Source organism: Eschscholzia californica, unplaced genomic scaffold (genome assembly GCF_041429995.1).
Source record: "Eschscholzia californica isolate CP2 unplaced genomic scaffold, dmEscCali1.0.p SCAF_3, whole genome shotgun sequence".
NCBI lineage: Eukaryota > Viridiplantae > Streptophyta > Magnoliopsida > Ranunculales > Papaveraceae > Eschscholzia > Eschscholzia californica.
The window spans coordinates 8,749,717-8,756,748 of record NW_028238420.1 but is presented as its reverse complement, the minus strand read 5'-3'; positions in this window follow the sequence as shown (position 1 = coordinate 8,756,748).

Sequence of the window (7,032 nt, the reverse complement as noted above, 5' to 3'; positions counted from 1 at the left end):
AGATAATCAACGTCCATGGTATTCTGAAAGTTTTAGAGAGAGAAAAAAATTCCAGATTTCGAAATATTTATATGGAGAGAGGGGAAGAAGATAATCAACATCCATGGTCTTCTGAAAGTTTTAGAGAGAGAAAGAAAACGAGAAGAGAGAGTTTGCTCGCGGGATTCCAGAATTTCGTTTGAAAATTTTGTATTTTCGAACCAGGGGCAAGAGGAGGAGAAAATGAAATGAAAACCAGCCAAAAATGAGCTGTCCTGACATTTTGGACTGGAAGCTCATTTCTGGCCGAAAATGGTGTTCCCGCTCATTTTCCCCCCAAATTTTGGATCCCTCACTCATTTTTTGTTTGACTATTTCATGTTCTCTGAAAAGTTAGAATTTCATATATATGAACTGCCGATGTTATGATAGTTAAGTTTATACTATAGAAACACCATATGTATAAATGAAATTTACTTGCTTTAACACACATGTTGAAGGATATATCCTTGCGGTCGGAAGGAAATGTCTTTCGATCAAGATGGCAATGCGCTTAATTTCTCAGTTAGGATTACGATGACTTTTCTGGAAGATCTACTAGTCAAGTCCAATTAGGGGCCGTAATGCTTAGCTAGAAGCCGCTTATGATCGTCGGGTCACTTTGGCGATTCGCAGCTAACATAGACCAGATCCTACAATGGGTCACACCAAAGAGTGATGGCTTGATCGGAGAGAGATGACTGATAGGAGCTTGCCTATAGATGGATATGATCTAACTAAATAGGCTAAAGCAGTTCGAATGGAGATTCAGAACAAAGATAGAAAGAACCAGACTCAAAAGGGGTGCCAGGAGAAAGACTAAAGGGCCCGGCCTTGTGGTGGCCGAACAAGGTAAGTGGCCCAGCTAGGACAAGTTCATAGTGGGCTAATATGGCCGACCACACCTAAGGGAAACCTAATTTCCCTTACAAGGGAAACTAAGGGATTATCTTTTCTGAGGGTCTTAAGGAATCCTAGTTTGAGTGTCAACAAAGAAGGGAGATCAAGTCACTTACTCGGGTGTCACAAGTAGAGGAACAACAATTGGGGCTCTCATCTTCGGGATAAAGTCATTGAAATCTAGTTCGTGGGAAAGCGAAACTAGGTATTCTTCTTTCAATTTCTAGTTCATTATTAGTTCATGCATATGATCCTGGTTAGCTAGCATTAAACATATGATGTTTGAGATTCCCCTTACAACGTTAGTTAGATGATTAAGTAGTCTTACAGATGTACGAAACCCTACAGTGGCATCCCGAGCCGTTTGACTGTGACTTGTTTTGACTAGAAAGAATTAGATTCAGACTTGATTTTTTAGATAGATTAGTTTGAATAGAGATTCGAACACGTTTTGGTTAGTATGAATTAGATTTATTCGTAATCAAAATATAGTTTTGAAAGGGTTTCAAAGCATATAAACCTTGTATATTGAGTTTTTTTGCAAAGTGTTTTTCGAAAACTATGATTTAGGGTTTTGATTTTTAAAAGGGAAGCTTTAAAAATGAGTGTTTTTGATGATTGAATCATCAAAAATAGCAACCTACAACAGCAACTACGTGAGGAGGAAGAAGTCGCGTCCTATGCTTCTTGAGTCAGAAACCTAGTCCAACACGGACTAGGTGTTCCAACCTTCCTGGAAAAGGAATCCTAGTCCGTCTAGGACTAGTATAGAGTCCGTGAAAATGCAACCTTGACTAGGTCGCCTCTTAGAGGCGAGACCACAAGTTAAGATGCGTCTCAAGCTTGAGATGCGTCCTCGAGTTGCTGGCCAAATGCGTCTAGGACGCGTCTGGGTGTGTCTAATGCATCTCGGACTTCACGTCCGAGATGACCAAAGATACGGTCTTGGTCAAGACACGTCCAGGTCACGTCTAGGACATAAGGACGCGTCCTGCCTAGGGCTAGGATGCGTCTAGACCGAGGGGCTCAGCACGTTTGGAACATGCCGTCCCTAGTCCGGGCTATGTCCGACAGAGGCGATGCTAGTAAGGGGCATGTGGGGTCACATGCCCCCCACACCCCTTTAATATTTTATATATAAAGATATATATATATATATATCTAATTTAATATTTTATATACCTAGTGCCTATGGATTAAATCTTTAGGTTGAACCCAAATATAATAGTAATTTGCATTGAAGTCTATTTACTGAAGTGGTTCCTCCCGCACAAGGAAAATTAGATTCGCAGGAGAGCCCTCAAGGAATTGAGAGCGTCTCAAAGTTGTTCAATCCCCTAATAGGCCTAGAAGACTCATAGATCTGTCTCAAAGGATTGGAAACCTGTTGAAGAAGAAAATGAGCTACCTACACAAAAGCTATGACGAAATCGCTCCGAAATATGACTTAGAGCCATAAGATCAGAATGGAATCCCCGTCTGAAATCAAGTTTGTAACTTGATCTATTTTCTTAAAGGAATAGTTCCTGTTAAGTACAAATAGGTTTTTCAAAGTGAAAAACATACAAGGATGGAAAGATTAGTGTTTCCCAGAGCAATACTAGGAAAGAAGGTCACAAAATTCTTGGTATAGACCATGAAAAGACCATATCTCATGTCAGGAGGCTTAAAGACCACACTGATTAATCACTAGCAGAAGAATGTGTATGTGACACATTTTGGAGGAAGTTAACACTTCTGAAAAGCTGCTGAAAATCGCAAGCTTCAGAAATCCATTTGTGGATTGAAGCGGGCAAGTAGGAGTAGGAATCTTCGATTCAACAAAGTAATCAAGAGTTGGTTTCTTTGGGAATGAAGAAAAATCTTGAATTCAGGAATTTTAATAAGGTTAGTGGGAGTGACCCAGTTTTCTTTGATCCAATATGTAGACGACATAAATAAAAAGGACCACACACAAAGGTGAAATTCTTTTAGGCATCAGAGATCTATGGAGATAGATCGAGAGGATGATAAGACTTGTTCAAGAAAAGGTCTTGAAAAGTCTAAATGTGAAAAACTCAAGTAGAGTATTTCTACCTAAGTCTCATGCCACAAAGCTTAGCTAGATTCAACATCCGAGAGAGTTTGATGAGCAAGCTCTTATTATCAGTATAAGTTAATTATTTCGTCGTTAAATCGTGGTTTAGTATTGAACCGGCAGTCTAAAAATAATGAAGCATTCCAAGTAGGATTATCAGATACGTGATCTGGTAAATGAAACCCTACTAAGTGAACTTGGAATAGATTCTTTACTAAGTCCCTAGTCCAGGTCATTGCATGGACAACAATGACTTACGAAGACTAGCATGTGAGATTGACTGATAGCGCAGTTTCATAGGCTATAAGAATTGGGATTTCTAGTCAATTACATTGGTGTATGATTGGGAATATACATTGGATAACCCAACATGAGAGTTCTCCAAGTTCTAAAAAACGTCATGAACTCTCATATGCAAGATTTGAGAGTTTCCTTAAACATAAGTGCTCCGCTCATCTTATGTAAGGAGTGTCAAACTTTGGTACCGCCAAACCCCGTGCCCTAAAAAGAGGTTATAAAAGCGGATTACCGGGAATGACACGATAGACATGAAGTTAAGTGGGAGTACAAGACTGGATTATGTCTTCATAACTATATTAGGATTAGTATCTCTGGGCCACTTGAGGAACAACAACTGGAAAATGTGCGGCCGCACTCAAATGGATTAATAGTTAATCATTTGTTTTGATAGTTGTTCTCCAGATCAAGAAAGTCTGAAAGGTATGACGTATCAGATGAGATACGAAGTGACATGGGAATCGAGCATTGCACTTGTTCTAAGTACAAGTGGGAGACTAAAGGATATATCCTTGCGGTCTGAAGGAGATGTCCTTCCAAAGGAGTGTCCTTCGACCAAGATGGCGATGCGCTCAATTTGTCAGTTAGGATTACGATGAGTTTATCTGGAAGATCATCTAGCCCGATCTAATTTGTCAGTTAGGATTAGGGGTCATAATGCTTAGTTAGAAGCTGCTTACGATCGTCAGGTCACTTCGGTGATTCACAGCTAACATAAACCGGATCTTACAACGGGTTACACCAAAGAGTGGTGGCTCGAAAGGGGTGCCCGGAGAAAGGCTAAAGGGGCCGTCCATGTGATGGCCGACCAAGGTAAGTGGGCCGGCCAAGACAAGCCCATAGTGGGTTGATATGGCCGACCACACCTAAGGGAAACCCTAATTTCCCTTAAAAGGGTATTAAGGGAAATTAAGGGAATTATCTTTTCTGAGGGTCTTAAGGAATCCTAGTTTGAGTCAAACTCTTATTAGTGATCCCCATATAAGGACTAGTCAGGGTTCAGAAAAGGTGTGGATTTTTCTCAAGAGAAAACAACTTCTCTCTCACAATATACAGCTAAGTGGAAAGAGAGGGTTTTAGAGAAAAAACTCCCAATCTATCTAATTAGTTAAAAAAAGAATGGTTCTTCTTCTAAACCTTCAATGGAGTTCTAGGAGACAACAAAGATAGGGAGATCAAGTCACTTACTCGGGTGTCTGAAGTAGATGAGCAACAATTAGGGCTCTCATCTTCGTGATAAAATCATTGGAATCTAGTTCGTGGGAAAGCGAATCTAGGTATTCTTCTTTCAGTTTCTAGTGCATTATTAGTTCATGCACATGATCCTGGTTAGCCAGCGTTAAACATATGATGTTTGAGGTTCTGCTTACAATGTTAGTTAGATGATTAAGTAGTCTTAGAGACGTACAAAACCCTACATATGTCACCATGTGACATTCCAACTGTTATGATAATGAAGTTTATATTACATAAGAAATGAATGTAAATAAGAAATAAATAAGAAATGAATTTCAAACCTAATACTTTTGATTTCAAGAACTCTACATATGTCACGTTGTGACATTCCAGCTGTTATGATAATGAAGTTTTTCGGGCAGTCTGACATCATCAGGTCAAACCTAATACTTTTCAATACCCAAAATACCCTTCTGACCAAATCTTCCTTCCCCAAGCCAAATCTCGAGCCGTCACATCCCCTGTCACATCCCTTCAGCTATTTAATGCCTCAATCATTACCTTCCCAACGTATCTTAACCTCAACTTCATCAGTCAATACTCAGAAACCTTCTTTCTTCTTCTTTCTTCATCTTAATTCGCTCAGTCAATACCCAACTTCATTGACTGATTTTCTTCTTTCTTCATCTTAATTTAACCCCTTTTTATTCATCTTTCTTTATCTTCTTGACCAACACACTACATACACTAGCAAAAATCAGTCAATAAAGTTTCATCTTTCTTTAACTTCTTCTTCACCAACCTTGGGGCCGAAAGAGATGGGCGGCAGTTCTTCATCCCACCAATAAGTTTCACAGTTTCCTGTCAAATGTGTGATGAACCATTTCATTCAGAAATTGAATGTCCTTGGGTTTACAGTCAGTGCAAAAGCCCCAAGTGCATTGGCATCAAACTTCTTGAGGTTGCTAAGACTAGAGAAGGTAGGGTTAGGAAATACCTTACTTGCCAATTTCGTACTTGTCTTGCTTTCCAGTGACTTGATGAAGCCAAGGATGAAGAGAGAGTCGGATATAAAAAGGTAGAGATAAATGAACAGAAATCCCCTCCACAACAAATATTGAAAGGTCTTGGTTCTTACTACAAAGGTGAATCATGCTTTTGTTGTGGTCTTCATGATCATTTGGCGAAAGATTGTCCATGGGTAGACACCCCTGTCCAAGATCAAACTGTCGAGGTAGGAGGAAAATCCGAACATCGTTAACAGATCTGAATTTTGAACAGAATTTTTTTTACTGTGTCGTTTGTAACAAGTCCGATTGGGTTCATAAGACTAAAGCAAGCAAAGGAAAGATGGTTACTATCCAAGTTCCATATGATCAAAAGTGTAAGAAGCTTAAGGATTTACTTTGAGATTGGGGAAAATGGGAAATAGGGGCCAAAGTGTACTTGTTGTCCAAGTTATTATGTATCTCTTTCATTGTTATCAAAATTACTATGTATTTCTTTCATTTTGCTACATAATGCTAATTTAGTTAACTTGTGCGTTTTTTCACCATATATATTTGCTTGATTAAGCAGTCATTGTGACATATAAAAGATTTCATTTTGGTGATCGTAAAAGATTTGCTAATAATTGTTACGAAGAAGGTGAACCATCTAGCCGCTCTCGAACGTCTAATAATACGATTAACACATCTTTATCCCCTTCTACGAACCTAAACTTTCTTACATAAATTTCATTTAAGAACAAATAATTATTATCGAGATTTCAATTGGTTTATTTAATATCAATATACAATTGAAGTACATCTCAACGCATACGTTAGGGGTGTACACGAGCCGAGCTCTTAACGAGTTGCTCGAGCTCGGCTCGACTATTGCTCGTGCTCGACTCGAATATTAACGAGCACGAGCTTAACACGAGCTCAAAATCATGCTCGTTTATGTAAACGAGCCAAGCTTGATCATTCTTTAGTGTATCACGAGCTACTCGGGAACAGCTCGTTTAACATATTCTTATAATATTGTATTACATAATTACGTATTAGTATTGAAACTTGTACATGAAATATCAACCAATAAAAAATTATCGGAATATGAATCAATAATCATTATTATTGTATGTGACAAATGATCATTGAAGTATTTTGATAATTTAGGAAGTTTTAATTTGAAGTATTTTAATAAACGAGTTTAAAAGAATGCGAGCTCGAGCTCTTTCAAACTTAAAGGAACCGAGCTTGAACAAGTGGACAATTACTCGAACGAGCTCGAGCTCGAGCTCGACAGTCAATAGACGAACCGAGCTTGAACATCTTACTACTCGCCTCAGCTCGACTCGAGTACACTCCTAACATACATCGTCGGAATGATATGTTACCACGCCAACGGACAGAAAAAATAGGGCCAAATCAACCCCAGGTATGCCATTTTTTTAAATTCATCATTCTTTGAACTCTAAATTTAAAATGCCTCCAACAGTATCATAAACATAAGTCAACATTCCAATAATTGTGACCAAATTTCTTACTAATTTATTTAGTATCAATATAGAGTCGAAATAT